Raw genomic sequence first — 17,107 nt, forward strand, 5'->3', positions numbered from 1 at the left:
GACATGTTATCTGAGGGTTTCATGTGCTAGCCACCATTTAATGAGCCGAAGCTAAATTACCGATTTATGGCCTGCCCTCAGCTTGTAATGGCTTATCAGGCAACAGGAATGTGCTTTCAAACAAAAGGGATGCAAAGGATTTGTGATCTATTTTCAAGAATTAGATCATTATAAAGTACACCTTTAATAGTGAAATGGGTGAAGCTATACTTAAAGGTCTAAAAAATTTAAAATAATTATGAACAAATAAGACCAAACCAAGAGCATGTTGTAAAAGGGTATTTCAAAGGAAATTATGTTTTATTCTGGCAGTGGCAAAAGTTTAACTTTTAAAATTGCCCCATTTGCATTTGATTTTTTCCATAATGACAGCACACAATGTACCATCTCTTGTGGCTGTAATGTGAAATTAAAAAAGGAGGTGTGAAAGCAGGGTATTTACAGGATATATACAAAGGAGAAAATGAAGTAAAGTATATGTAACAGAAAAATCTGGTTAAAGTTTTGCGTGCAAGTTACTATCTGCAGAATAAATGCAGATAATAAATTGAAACTTCACATGTGCTCCGCGGTTATAAAACTAGTTCATTGCATCACGTCCAATAACTTTGACATGCATTTTGGTCAAATTATGTCCCCTTTTGAACATAAAACTTCTGGTTAAAGTTTTGCTTGCAAGTTACTATCTCAAAAACTAATGCAGATACTTGATTGAAACTCTAAATATATTTTAACATTTAGGGTAACATTTTCCTGCATCTGGGACAATACTTTGAATTGTCGAGCATTGGCTGTCTTACGGACAACTCTTGCTATTTTACTTATTTGTTTATTATAATATTTTCACAATTTTCCAATGTATGCCCCATATAAACGTACATTAAAAAAAAAACTGTAGGATATGCAACGCGCGAGTCTTACGCTCAATTATATACCATAAGACTGTTTTTTTCTTGACCATGAAAGAAGCGCTGTCTTTCTTTTCCGTTTTCTTTTATTTCAGCACATAGAATACATTTGATTTTTTTTTTTGATGTAAGGGCTAATTTTACCATAACACTTTCTTTAGGTGGAGTTTCCGTGTCCATAGGACACAGGTGCCCCCCCCCCCCCCCCCCACCCCCACACTCCTGCCACTAAATTTTAACATACATGTTTCACAAACTTTTTTTGGAGTAAGTCTGGACAAGAAGTCTGGTCTTGAGTAATAAAAACTTATAAAACAAAATAAGTCAAGGCCCATAACTCCTACATGACTGAATGAATCCGGACGCGAAACCCTAGGTGCACAACTGCACATGCTGATCAACATTCCTGTAAACTTTGGTGACTCTAGGTCAAATACTTTTGGAGCTACGCATGACACAACATTAAAATGACCAATTTTTTACTAAGTCAGGGGCCATAACTCCTACACGACTGAATGAATCCGGACGCGAAACCTCAGGTGCACAACTACGCATGCTGACCAACATTCCTGTAAACTTTGGTGACTCTAAGTAAAATACTTTTGGAGCTACGCAAATGTTTTACTAAGTCAGGGGCCATAACTCCTACACAAGTGCTGACCAACATTCCTGTAAAGTTTTGTGATTCTACGTCAAATACTTTTGGAGCTACGCGCGACACAACACTAAAATGACCAATTTTAACAAAGTCAGGGGCCATAACTCCTACACGACTGAATGAATCCGGACGCGAAACCCTAGGTGCACAACTACATATGCTGACCAACATTCCTGTAAAGTTTTGTGACTCTACGTCAAATACTTTTGGAGCTAGGCGCGACACAACATTCTCGAAGGACGGACGGAGGACGGACGGACGGGCGGAAGGACGGACGGACGGACGGACAAGAGCAAATCTGTATGCCCCCACCACTCATGGGGGGCACAAAAAGATCCTGAGTTTATGTTAATTCCAAGTAATTATCCACATACAATATTTTTACACTTACATTTACTATTAAACTGTTGAATCATGAATGGGCTCAATATTATACTTTTCCAGAAAATAACAACATCTTTGATGTTTTCTCAAATGACCCTTATCAAATTGGTAAGGCGAACTTGTCATTAGGTAGGATAGTTAATTGCCTTACAATTGATAGGGTTCTCAGTAGTTAACAGTTTACAGGGGTAATCTAGGGTTACATTGGCCAACTTTCACCAGGCTGTATGGTTCAGCCATCAGATAAAATGTGCTATTTTAGAGGCTTAAGATTTTCTTATTTTGCTTGCAGTATTTATATAAAAAAGAACCATGCAGCCAGGGAGCCAGGCTAAAGACATCCTATTGAAGACAGTTCTGAGTGAGCAACAGCCCAAGACACCTTGTTAATGCTGCCCTGTTATCTATTGAGTTTCTACATACAAGTCAAGTAAGTACTTGCTAAACTGAATTCATTTGAAGCTTTTTTAGCTTGACTATATGAAGTACATGGAGAGCTGTCCTACTTGCCCCGGCATCAGCATCCATGTCTACACCTGTTAGTACAAGATGGATTTGCTTCAAACTTAAAACCACATCATATGACACAAGGGACAAAACTCTGGCACCAATATTCCATGAATTATTCCCCTTTTGTACTAAAAATTTCATGTTAAATTTTCAGTGAACTTTTTATTCTATTAATTCATTCTGCCCTAAAGCGTTATCTCCACTTCTACACTGCTGATATTTATCTTTCAGCCACCTAGAAGGCTGATAAGCCAATCTACTCTGAATACCGAGAGATGTTTTGAGAGATAACATTGATTTCGTAATTTTTTGCTTCGGATATTGTTGTTAATTAGTGACATATGACATCAAATATGTGCTAATAGGTATGAAATTGGAACTCTTTTTAAGTAAATTGAAGTAGCTACGCAACAAAATTAATTTCATGCAGCTTTGTAGTACAGTCATTTCAACAGACTGTTGAATTAAAGACACAAAACAAATGACCGTATTCTCTCATCAGATATTGTTTTGGCTAAACAACATTTATAAAATGCTAAATTTTATCATACACATATTCAAACAACAAATATGAACAATAATTATATAAATACATATTATTATCATTTTCTAACACTGGTTTTACTCATTTATTCGCATCCAGGAAATCAAAACGCATTAAAATAAAGTAATTTCTCATGAAAAACAGCGTATGTGTTTAGTTTGAAGATGTAATAAAATGAATATTTTAGCTATTTTAGACAGAAACTATTGTGCTGACAATGAGATTATTTTGGGCTAATTTTCAGAAAACATGTACATGTACTTTATGAAAATTTGAATTTTGAAACAATTTTATGGAGTTTCTAAAGTATCACAAACTAGCTGTCGAAATAATTGAGTTATTATTAACACTTTATTCTATAGATCAAGAGACAGTCTCGAAGTTTAACAACAAAATATGTAGCTGAATAAATAAATAAATAAATAGATAGATAGATAGATAGATAGATAGATAGATAGATACCAACGAAGATGTTTTTACTTTTTTATACACACATGAGCATTGTTATATTGCATACGTAAGAATCAAAGATCTGGTGTGCATGAGTTGAAGATAGTTTAATCTTACATGTAAAAGAAAATATTTTAGTTCTTTTCTTTTCAATGATATAATCCACAGTTCTACCAGTTTTGTTCAGGCAGTGTTTTGTCCGTTCACGGTCACGACGCAAAGATGTGACAATGTTCACGCGGTATGAAATTTTAAAATAATTCTATGAAATTTTTGTTTTGCATTTCGGTATGATACTTACACGTAATTTTTGTGCGGTAATTATGTACGTCTGTCTTTACTGAAGTGTATTTTTTATAACAGTACCCGATAATTTATAATTCAAATTTTGTCCGCACTCAAATGTTTAGAACCGTATTTATAAAGAATATACTCAACGCCCTTTATAGCTGCATAGCTATGTTTTTATATTTATCTCTGTTAAATTTTGACAGATTTAAATGAAATTCTGGCACAATATTTAATGATAATTTTATTGTAATAAAACGTAAGAATGATAATAATGAGAATAAACTCAATTAGCCGTACAATTGTTCGATCCCGCAGATGGCATTATTTGCCGCATAGCGACGAGCAAAACAGTATATACTTTTGGGTTGCATTATTTCAACTGTCATTTCTCAATGAATATTTATTGGTATCTATTTATTTATTTTATTTATTCATTTTTTTTATGTTTCGATCATATAAATAATCATCCGTAATTTTCAGGCTTCGTGAAATCACAAATTATAACTTGAACGACGCTCGTTTTTACAGCTTTTCTCAACGAAAGCATTTATTTTTTCACAACATCCGGTTTTACTTATGTTTTAAAAATGTTACGCAACAAAAAAGTTGATTAGTCCAACTTGTTAGAAAGAAATAAAAGATTTTATTTAAAACCAATGAAATGTGACGACTGGATGCGTCATGCGGAATTGAGAGCTATTCCTGTAAAGACGCATGTACGCGGCGTGCGGTTTCCAGATGTAGATAACAACACCGCCTAGAAGCGACACGCGGTATTCAGATAACAATTGGTCGACGCATTAATGCGTCGCGCGGGAGAATGAGTTAATTATTAATTGATTAAAACTTGAAATACATTGCAGTTGTTCCACGTTATCTCCCACGTCATAATGACACAAGGTCCAAAAAATACACAAATATTTAATGAATTATGCCAAAGTGTACTTACTTTGAAGTTTGAATCTGGGTACTGTTGGGTCAAAAACAAGGTCACTTGGTCGAATCAAAGGAAAGCTTGTAAACACTCTAGAGGTCGCAGTTGCGACTCAATCTTGATGAAACTTGGTCAGAATGTTTATATTGATGGTCTCTAGGCCAAGTTTGAAACTCGGTCATGTGGAATTAAAAAACTAGGTCACTAGGCCAGATCAAATGAAAATCTTGTCAACACTCTTAGAGTTCACAGTTAAAGTTGGAAACTGATGAAAATTGGTTATAATAATTTTCTTGATAATTTATAGGTCAACTTTGAATCTGGGTTATCTAGAGTCCAAAACTAGGTCAATCTTCATGAAATTTTGTCAGGATGTTTATCTTGATGATCTTTATGCAAAGATTGAATCTAGGTCACCAGGCCAGATCAAAGGAAAAGCTGTAGATATTACATTTTAAGTTTGAAACTTATGAGAATCAGTCAGAATGCTTGTTTGAATGAAGTCTAGGTTAGGTTTGAATATGGGTTAATATGGGTCAAAAACTAGGTCACCAAGTAAGATAAAAGAAAAGAAAACGCGGGTATTTGCAATAGGGGCTGCATTTTTGAATGGATATTGGTGAAATTTTATCATAATTAATTTCTTGATGATATCCATAGAAAGTTTGAATCTGGGTCATCTGGGGTCAAAAACTAGGTCACCTGGTCAAATCAAAGAAAAACCTTGTGTCTGCAATAGGGGCTGCATTTGTAATTTGATGTGCATGAAACTTATTCAGAATGTTTGTCTCCATCAAATCTCAGATGATTTTCTATCTCTAGGGCCTACATTTTTGGATGAAAAACTAGTTCAGCAGGTCAAATCAAAGAAAAGGCTTGTTTACACTCTAGGGCCTACTGTTTTGATTAAATCTTCATACAGCTTGGTCAGAATGTTTGTTATCAATAAGTCCTAAATGTTTTAGAATCTTAGTTATGTGGGGTCAAAAGATAGGTCACTAGGTAAAATCAAAAGAAAAGCTTATTAACACTCTAGAGGCGGCTTTTTTGCTCCAATCTTCCTCAAAACTTAACAGAATGTTTGTTTTCATCAAATCTTGAATGAGTTCTAATCAAAGAAAAACCTTGTGTCTGCAATAGGGGCTGCATTTGTCATTTGATGTGCATGAAACTTATTCAGAATGTTTGTCTCCATCAAATCTCAGATGATTTTCTATCTCTAGGGCCTACATTTTTGGATGAAAAACTAGTTCAGCAGGTCAAATCAAAGAAAAGGCTTGTTTACACTCTAGGGCCTACTGTTTTGATTAAATCTTCATACAGCTTGGTCAGAATGTTTGTTATCAATAAGTCCTAAATGTTTTAGAATCTTAGTTATGTGGGGTCAAAAGATAGGTCACTAGGTAAAATCAAAAGAAAAGCTTATTAACACTCTAGAGGCGACTTTTTAGCTCCAATCTTCCCAAAACTTAACAGAATGTTTGTTTTCATCAAATCTTGAATGAGTTCTAATCAAAGAAAAACCTTGTGTCTGCAATAGGGGCTGCATTTGTCATTTGATGTGCATGAAACTTATTCAGAATGTTTGTCTCCATCAAATCTCAGATGATTTTCTTTCTCTAGGGCCTACATTTTTGGATGAAAAACTAGTTCAGCAGGTCAAATCAAAGAAAAAGCTTGTTTACACTCAAGAGGCAACTTTTTTGGTCCAATCTAAATGAAAATAGATCAGAATATTTGTCTCCATGAAATCACTAGGTTAAACTTGTTTACATTGTTATGGTATGATACTCAGGTGAGCGACTTAAGGCCATCTTTGCCATCTTGTTACTTAAATGTTAGGTAAAAGTTTTGTTTTGATGACATTCACTCTACCTCTGTTATTATTACATGGTTTTAATTCAAACTTAAAACAGTTGTTTGGCATCATCACCCACATCTCATGACACAAGATCCACAACTGGCACCAGTATTTCATGAATGGTGCCACCATTTTAGCTCACCAGAACTTTGTTCAGGGTGAGCTGTTAGTGTAGGTGGATGGTTCGTTGTACATCGCCCGGCTTCCGGAGTTAGTAATTTCATTTAAACATCTTCTTCGCTGAAACTACTGGTCAGAATTACACAAAACTTGGTCAGTAACATCCTGTCATGGACTTTTATTTAAATAATTTTCAAAGATTCTTCTTGATGCTTTTAAGTGGCCACCAAAAGCTAAATGAAGAAAAACTTTAAAATGACTTCTTCTTATGAACCGCTTGATGGATCTTCATTAAATTTGGTTTGTAGCATTAATTAAAGGTCCTCACCCAAGTTTGTTCAAGTGAGGGCACTTGGGCCCCCTTTTAGGGGCAGCTAGAGGCTGAGCTAAAAATAGAAATACCTTTAACCTACACTTGTCATGAACAGCTGGATGTATCTTCTTCAAACTTGGTATATAGCTCCATTACAAGGTCCTTTTCCTTTTTTGTGCAAATAGAGACACTTGATCTCTTTTAGGGGCCACTAGAGCTTTAAAAGAAATGCTTTATGAGAAAAAGTCATAAAAGCCTTTATTGGTCTTCATCAGACTTGTTTTGTAGCATCAGTTTAAGGTCCTCAGACCACTTTGTTCAACTGAGGATATTTAACACTTTTCAAAGGGCCTGCTACAGCTACAAATAAAACTACCTTTAAAAAACTTCTTCTCTCGAACTGCATGATGGATCTTCATCACACTTGGTCTGGGGCACAATTATAAGGTTCTCTCCCAAATTTGTTCAAGTGTAACTCTTTGGTCCTTTTAGGGACTGTTAGACTTACAATTGTGGGTAAAAAGCCTTTAAATGACATCTTCCCTTGAAACTATGGCTTGATCATTATCAAACTTGGTCTGCGGTAGTATTGTAAGGTTATCTCCCAAACCTGTTAAATGGGGGCACTTGGCCCCTTATAGGGACCATAAAAGCTAAAATAGAGAAAATCGCTCATGAACTGCTTGATAGACCTTCAGACTTGGCGTGTAGCATCATTCTAAGGTCCTCCCCAAAATGTATTCAAACGATTCTGCTTGGTCCCTTTTAGGGGACACCAGAGCTAAAAATAGAAAAGAAATAGATAACTCCTTGTCTTGAAGCTAGTTCAGATGTGATCAGTACAAACCCTAGTTGCGCATTGTGCATGTTAGGGTCTTACCCTTGTCCTACTAAATTTCTATAATGAATTTGTCACAGTACCATTAACTGTAAAAAGGGGTGCTTATGAAAAACAAACTGACTGAATGGTAAACAGTGCAGATCATGATCAGACTGCATGGATGTGCAGGTTAATCATGATTTACACTGGTCGCAAAGACAGAATCAGTCGTGTCCAGCATGATAAGAGTTAACATAAATATTTTGCTGAGTTATGGAACTTTGTTAGCTCACCAGTGCACAAAGTGCTCAAGGTGAGCTATTGTGACCGGTCATTGTGCGGCGTCCGTCGTGCATCAATATTTGCCTTGTGAACACTCTAGAGGCCACTTTTGTGATTCATTCTTCATGATTCTTGGTCAGAATGTTAGTCTTGATGAGCTCTAGGTCAGGTTCGAAACTGGGTTATGTGGGGTAAAAAACTAGGTCAGTAGGCCAGATCAAAGGAAAAGTTTGTGAACACTCTAGAGGCCACATTTATTATACAATATTTATGAAACTTGGCCAGAACATTTGTCTTGATGATTTCTAGGTCAAGTTTGAATCTGGGTCATGCGGAGTCAAAAGCTAGGTCACCGGGACAAATCAAAGAAAATGCTTGTGAACACTTTAGAGGCCACAGTTGTGACTGAATCTTTATGAAACTTAGTCAGAATGTTTGTCTTGATGATTTCTAGGTAAAGTTTGAAACTGGGTTATGTGGGTTCATGGTTTCCGGATGATAACTCATGAAAGGCTTGAACAATCTTAATAATTTTTGGTACACAAGTGTAACATTAGAAAATACATGTCAAGTTTGAAATTTGGGTCAGTAGGTCAAAGGTCAAGGTCACATTGACCCTGAACAGTTAAACGGTTTCCGGATGATAACATGAGAACGCTTGCGCCTAGGATAATTTATTTTGGTACACTGGTGTAACATCATGAAATGCAGGTTAAGTTTGACTTTGATGTCTGCAGGTCAAAGGTCAAGGTCACAGTTACTCGGAACAGTTAAATGGTTTCCGGATGATAACTTGAGAATGCTTTGGCCTAGGATCATGAATTGTGATATATATATAGGTGTAACATCATGAAATACAGGTCAAGTTATACTTTGAGTTCAGTAGGTCAAAGGCTAAGGTCACAGTGACTTGGAACATTTAAACGGTTTCCGGATGATAACATGAGAACGCTTGGGTCTAGGGTCATAATTTTTTGTACACAAGTGTAACATGTTAAAATGCAGGTCATGTTTGACTTTGAGACTAGTAGGTCAAAGGTCAAGGTCACCTTAACACGAACAGTTAAACGGACGATAACATGAGAACATTTGGGTCTAGATTAATGAAAAATTAATAGGGAGGTTAGTTATGACCAGCAGATGACCCCTTCTGATTTTGAAGTCAGTAGGTCAGAGGTCAAGGTCACAGTGACCCGGAACATTTAAACGGTTTTCGGACAATATCTTCAGAACGCTTGGGACTAGGATCACAAAATTTAATCGGGAGGTTGGTCATGACCAGCAGATGACTTGTTTTGATTTTGAGTTCCAAAGGTCAAAGGTCAGAGTGACCCGGAACATTTAAACCTTTTCCGGACAATAACTTGAGAACGCTTGGGCCGAGGATCAAGAAACTCCATAGGGAGGTTGATCATGACCAGCAAATTACCTCTATTGATTTTGAGGTCAGTAGGTCAAAGGTCAAGCATGTTCACTGTCGACATTGGCTTAGTTCTGTGACAAAGACATATTATGGGGGTATACTTTGTCACTCCTGTGACAACTCTAGTTTTCATTAAAATTGGTCTATAGCATTATTGTAAGGATATCTCTCATAATTGTTCAAATGAGGGCACATGACCTGTTTTATGCTTTTATACTTATCATAAATATTATTATTCATGATTCCGTGTGTCATAAATATATATTCACTGTCATATGGTCAAGGTCTTGGGCCTTCTTAATTCGTCCGACACACTAGCTGGTGTACTCAATTGCTCTTACAGTTACCATACATGTTATGATTAGGCTTAAGAAGTAGATGATCCCAAATGTTTTGGGGATTAGTAGGTCAAGGTCATACTGATCAGAGGAACAACCCATCATGGGGGCATACACGTTCTTCAAACAGCTCTTATGAATATGTGTATCTTGACTGATTGCTTTTTTTTTTTAATTTTCAGGTATCCATCAAAGATTGGCCATGGAGTTTACAGAACTGAAAGCCAAGCTGTGATTTTTGAAAATTTCTTATAAAGTTCTAAATGGAAATACAATTTGAAAAGCACAGACAACTTCTTGTATTTTTAAGCTACCACTTAACCATAGTGTTAACTGATTGATTACAGACATAAATGTATGCCGTGAATTTCAGTTTAAAGTGACTAAATATAAACGCTTTAACAGGAGGATTGGTCAATAGCTGAAAGGTCAAGCTCTAAGGCCACTATTCACAGGCCAAATGCTTTTGTGTCTCTAAATCTCGTATAGGCAGGAGATGTCAAAAGGTCATATTTATGCACAACTTTGAAGAATAGGTGGTGAATTGTTTTGCTCATTGTTGGTCTGTCGGCATCGTTTTATTCCCCTGCCATATGTGCTGGGGAGTTATAGGAATGGTCTCTGTCCTTACATCCGTCCGTAACATTTTGTATCGCTAAGTATATCCTAAACCCCTCTAGGGATTTTCATGAAACTTGGGTCAAATGATCACCTCATTAAAACGATGTGCAGAACTTATGAGTCAACTATGTCAGCTCAAGGTCAAGGTCACAACCCAAGGTCAAAGGTTTGATCCGTCCATTTTGTGTCTGCTCTGTATTTCCTAAACCCCTTGAAGGATTTTCATGAAACTTGAGTCAAATGATCATCTCATCAAGACAGTGTGCAGACCTCTCGAGTCAGCCATGTCGGCTCAATGTCAATGGTTGAGCTCTGTATCTCCCAAACCCCTTGATTTTTTTTCATGACACTTTGGTCAATTGATCACCTCATCAAGACAATTTTAAGAACTTATGAGTCAGCCATGTTGGCTAAGGGTCAAGGTTACAACTCAAGGTGAAAAGTTTGAGCCTTCATTTTGGGTCTGCTCTGTATCTTCTAAACCCCTTGAAGAATTTTCAAATTCATAGATGTTGTCATATAATTAACAACGTTAGTGCTTCCACCCATTACCATCAGCCCTTTCACTATCCATAACAGCGGCGGGGGACAGCTGTCTTTCAGATTGCCTTGTCTGATCAGTAACTAGATAATACTTGTGCCTACAGTAGTCAAACTTCATGGGACTATTACCTGTAGACAGCAGATGACCCTTACTGTTGTTGGGATCAGTGGAATAACTTTCATAGTAATTTTGAGACTCTAAACAGTCCGACCAACATTTCAAGAGTGCGTTGGCCCACTGACGCTAAGCTTTATAGAATTGTCTGTGGTAAGTAGACTTCTATTGTCACAAGGACGTTGAGACTGAAAACTTTGTATACTTGAAGAGTGCTGTAGCTGACAGATTTAGAACTACAATATGATTTCCTGTCGTCATCAAAAGATCATTACGAGTCAGTTGTTTTGAAGGTCATGGTGACCTATAGACTGAAAATGTTCTCCGGTCAATATCTGAAGAACAATTAAATTTTTACGTGTCAGTGTCACTGACCCTTAGACTGAAAAGTTTGTGCTTCATAACTAGAACACTTGCTCCTACTCCACGGGGGCCTCCGTGGCCGAGGGGTTAAGGTCACTGACTTCAAATCACTTACCCCTAACCGACGTGGGTTCGAGCCTCACTCGGGGTGTTGAATTCTTCATGTAAGGAAGCTACCCAGCTGGCTTACGGAAGGTCGAAACAAGGCCGGAATGTTTGTTTTCATAAAACCGCGACCAAGTTTGAAATTTGGATCAAAAACTAGATCAAATCGCAAAAATACACGTTTACAACTAATGTCACATTTTCTACTTTATGTTTTTGTTTTGATGAATTCAAGTTACAAACTGTTCATCTGCGAGCAAAATATACGTCACTAGTTGAAATAATAGAAACTCGCACACTGTTTCTGTACACCTGTCCTGTCAACTTCAAGTATTTCGACAGAGTAAGATAGATATGTCTGTCAGTTAGAAAATTTCTGAATAGTACATGCAATAATTAATCACAGGTGCCCATCCGGGCGTTCTTTTAAGAACGAGTGGACACTGGTATAAATACTAACCTCCCGTCAGCCATAGTGACAACATCCTCACGCGATGTTTCGAACACACAGCGAGGCAAGTGATTCGAAGTTAACGACCTTTAGGCCAGAGTTCGTTGATTTTTCGTTACTCAGACCCGCCGACCCTATTTTCCGTCATTTTCGAAAAACAAAAATTGAAATTTCAAAATATTTCAAAATTATTTTCGGGCGACGATCAAAGTTTTGCTGCATTCTGACGACGACAACGTCAATATTCTTTAGCGCATTATCCGTCAGTGTCATATAGACGCAATTTCCGCTCTAGGCATACAGACACCAAAAAGAAAAATGGAGCGAAAAAAAGTGGTAGTCGCATAATGGCGGATACAAATAGTCCTCAGTTGTTTTAGCTCTGTAGAGCTATTTTCCTTATTTTCTTTGCAATGTTTTTGCTAAAATCACATGACAGATCTATGCTTGACATGTAGGTAGCATTTTCATAATGAAATGACAACATCACAAAATTTTTCATGGAAACGTAGATCATACACCACCAGTATAATTTGGGGTCTCATTTTTTAGCTGATTTTGCAGTTTGTGTGCTTGACTGAAATTGTTTTTCATGCATCAAACATTACCCCCACTTTTCTTTTGATTTTTAGTTAGTACTGACAATATTCTTCAAGAAAATGTAGCTTATAGAAATTTAAAATGGGTCCTGATGTGTGCTGAGGTCATTGGAATTAGGTCAATTTTATATAGAATAAAGAACAACAACTATTTAGTGTGTTATAACCTATAAGATGACATTGGTAAAAATTGAAATCTGGCCAGATGATGGTGGAAATGGGCTACTTTGATTAGAATTTGATAGAAAATTACAAAGTTATTGCAATTTCGTTGAAATTGAGGATAAAACCAAAAATATCACATTTTCACTATTTTGAGTGTATTTTTTTCTAAAACTGCATATTTATAGCCTACTGATAGCTATTTTCTGGCCATCAGAGGTATAAGTGAACATATTTAACAGTTTAAATGTGTAATTTGCATGCACATCAGAGCAGAAAATGTCAAAACAGGGCAAAACAAGGCTGCATTGAGGGTAACTGCTTCAAAATTATATCACGACAGCTATTTTTGACAAAATCTGACGCTTTGTCTAATGGTACTGAAAATGCCATAAAAACTTGGAAACTGTTGATATCTAGCTAAAACCTTTTATTTTTTCATGCATTTGGGTTTCTTGTACATTTCAGATGAAACTGGCACAGTGTCAGAGAAAAAAGTTTTTCTTATAGGCAAACAGACACTAAAAAGAAAAATGGCGCGGAAAAAAAATGGTAGTCACATAATGGCGAATACAAATAGTCCTCAGTGTTTTTACTCTGTATAGCTATTTTCCTTATTTTCTTTGTAATGTTTTTGCTAAAATCACATGACAGATCTATGCTTGACATGTAGGTAGCATTTTCATAATGAAATAACAACATTACAAAATTTTTCATGGAAACGTAGACCATACACCACCAGTATAATTTGGGGTCTCATTTTTTAGCTGATTGTGCAGTTTGAGTGTTTGACTGAAATTATTTTTCTTGCGTCAAACATGAACCCCACTTTTCTTTTGATTTTTAGTTAGTACTGACAATATTCATCAAGAAAATGTAGCTTACAGAAATTTAAAATGGGTCCTGATGTGTGCTGAGGTCATTGAAATTAGGTCAATTTTATATAGAATAAAGAACAACAACTATTCAGTATGTTATAACCTCTAATGGAAGCGTCTCCTGTACGTAAACAAAAACTTGAGTGAAATTTAAGATTGTCTCTGAACGATTTATGCGCGATGGAAAAGCGGAATATTTGGTTTGTGATCTAGTATATAGACAATAAAACAACGAAAAACAAGTTCTGTAAAGGCAAAGAAGATGAAAGCTAGAAAAAAACATAGCAAAATTTAGGTAACGAAATGGTTACGGTCAGTAACGGTGTCTCAAATTCTAGAAAAACATAGATTTACCCGACGTAAATAAAGGCAACATTGAATGTGAATTTGACATGCCTTTGGCAGTTATATATTACATGGGGATGAGGTATAGGAGTAACAAAGTGATCACTTATCGTCTGCTGTTTTAGCATACGCGCAGTCTAGTCAGGATCCATGCTGGTCGCAAAGCCACTATGTCGGTTCAGGATTCATGCTGTTCGCTAACAGTTTCTCTAATTCCAATAGGCTTTGAAAGCGAACAGCATGGATCCTGACTAGACTGCGCGTATGCGCAGGCTGGTCTGGATCCATGCTGGTCGCAAAGCCACTATGTCGGTTTTCTCATGGCGCGGCTCATATGTATTACCCAGAGGGACTTGAAAATCTTGCAAAGTGATAGATCGGATCTTTTTCAATGGTGTATCCTCTGTAGTTTATAGGGTATTGAACTGGACCAAAATCAGTTCAGGTTATGTAAAAAAAAATCGTACTGTTTTAAAGTTTGTACATTAGCTTGCCTGTTCTATGGTTGTCCCCAGATGTCCGAAAATTGCCTCAAGTTATGTTCAGGGTATGTTCCTGACCTCCTATACACATGAATATTTTCTTTATTTCTTACACAGCGGGTTGAAAAAATGCATACATTGTTAAAAGTATGGATATTTCTTCAAATTATAACAAGTCTGCGTGGCACTTATCAATATCCAGAATACTATACTCAGACCGTAACAAGGACACATACTTTTATACATTCTTTCATGGCACATGTATAAATTTTGATTAAAAGTCTTCAATGATACATGCATAGGTCTCAGTTCGGCAGTCAGTTTTAAATGTATTTTCTTGTATCATTTTCACATAACAGTTCTGTCTGAAATAAATATTATTTCTTGGAAATGAAAATTAATTTTCCCAAACAGCGCGCTTCCGGATTTAGACTGTTGAAAAACAGAGATTTAGTGAGGGAATACGCGTATGTAAAGGAAGTATAAGACGGGCGATGGAAATGATGGCTCCAAGATTTTGAGTGAGAGTGGTGGGTTTTCTAGATAGATCTGGAGGTATCATTCCCGTGAAAAATGAACAAAGAAACTTGGTGATGATTTTAAATTTTCATAATACATGGCCGTTTTCGTCAATCAAATTCACAATACAAACATTAGTGTTTTACTGTAGCTCGGAATAAACCGAAAATATCGTAATTGATGACATATATTTTTATTTTAACATTTTAAAACAATACCCAGTAAGCTTTAGGGGTTTGAGCGTCGCCTGATCCGCTCGCCTATTCTTCCGTTTTCATTGAATCGGGGATTGTCGGTAATGTACGTTATATCACGAATATTAACGGAGGTTCCCATGGGTTATGTTTGTATCGTCTGCTATTTTATTGAATCGGGGATCCACGGTAATGTACGTAATATTAACGTAGGTTCCAGAGGCAATTCACCCGTGTGTTTGTCCGTGCAGTCTTTATGCACACTTGTCATGTTATTTTTTTTCGTTTTAATATGTCCAATAGTCGTGTCTGAATGAGATATTTAATGAGAGAAAGAAATACATTGGTCTGTTCTTTTTAAATCCCTTTGCACTTTTCACCGCCGAATTCCTTCGGCCCTCAGAACAGTCTTTCTACTCCTACGATCTACTTTCCAGGGATCTAATTTCCAGATTTTATTTCTACTCCTACGAGTAAGATGGTTAATCTTGTATACTAGTAGGCTTACTTCAAATACAAATCATTTTGAATTATTTAATTCACTTCAGTTGTGGTAAAAAATATTTAGATATATTGTTGATATTGTATTTTGTATTTCTTTACACAATGCGTGAATTATTGTTTGTGCAATTTTGTATTAGGCCTATTTCATCTTATGTTAGACTTTTTATATTATAGGCTTGATTATTGCAATGCGCTCTTGTATGGTGCTCCGAAGGCCTTGCTGAATAGACTTCAAAATCTTCAGAACACTGCAGCTCGAATCATAACGAGAATATCGCGTTATGATCACATTGCACCGGTATTAAAAGAACAGCATTGGATACCAGTTACTCAGAGAGATTCTAGTTTATACATACAAAAGTAGTATAGAAAATAGCGTTATAAGCACTATCTGGCCCTATTTGACCTTCAACCTTTGGTTCAAAATGACCAACACCGACCAATTAAATAAGAAAACCCGCTTGGATGAACGTAAATCCCTGGAAACAAGATCCACGTTCACAATTAAACAGTGAAAACAAAAAGTTTTAAATACATATAATATAAATGAGTCAAAAACAAATATATTGTGTAAAAAAAAGGAAATTTACTGATTAAATAAATCCTCATTATGTTACAGCAAAAAAAACGGGAGAAAAAATGATAATGGCTACCTGTTCATCTTGTGGAAGAATGAAATCAAAGTTTGTTAAAAGTACAGGGGGTAATTTAGATATTCATAAAGCAATGTTACATGTATTACCTAAGAAAGGTTTAACACTCCCAGGATATAACTACTGTGGGCCAGGAAATCCTTTAGATAATGGACCTCCTGATAATGAACTAGACGCAGTATGTATGAACCATGACTTTTGCTATGACAGAGGTGTAAACAAGTACATATGACAAGCAAATGCTTTCCAACTTAAAAAACACTAAATCAAAAACTTTTGGCTAAAAATTTACTCAAAAAGACCCCCGAAATAACAAGGAGTGATGAATTAGCAGAACATTTACATAAACCAATTAAACGAAAATTTATAAAACGGAGAGTGATAGTTAATGATATTGACGATACTTGGTCTGCTGATTTAGTTGATATGCAAGCTTTTTCAAAATATAATAAAGGTGTAAAGTACTTGTTAACCGTTATTGATATATTCAGCAAATATGCTTGGGTTATTCCATTAAAGACTAAAACTGGAGAATCTGTTACTGAAGCATTTGAAAAAATAATTTCTGAAGGTAGAACACCTATAAATTTATGGGTAGATGAAGGAAAAGAATTTTATAATAAAAAGTTTGAATCAATTTTGAATAAAAATAAGATTAAAATGTATCATACATTTAATAAAGGAAAAGCTGTAGTAATTGAAAGATTTAATAGAAGTTTAAAAAGAATAATGTGAAA

The 17,107-nt window shown here is 36.0% G+C and overlaps 1 long non-coding RNA gene across 1 annotated transcript; it reads left to right on the forward strand.

Moving 5' to 3' along the window:
• Positions 1 to 10,122, forward strand: LOC128554379 (uncharacterized). Its single transcript, XR_008369589.1, has 2 exons — positions 1 to 2,380; positions 10,019 to 10,122. It is a non-coding gene; the product is annotated as an uncharacterized LOC128554379 (long non-coding RNA).
• Positions 10,123 to 17,107: the final 6,985 nt, after the last annotated feature.

Source organism: Mercenaria mercenaria, unplaced genomic scaffold (assembly GCF_021730395.1).
Source record: "Mercenaria mercenaria strain notata unplaced genomic scaffold, MADL_Memer_1 contig_4991, whole genome shotgun sequence".
Taxonomy (NCBI): Eukaryota; Metazoa; Mollusca; class Bivalvia; order Venerida; family Veneridae; genus Mercenaria; species Mercenaria mercenaria.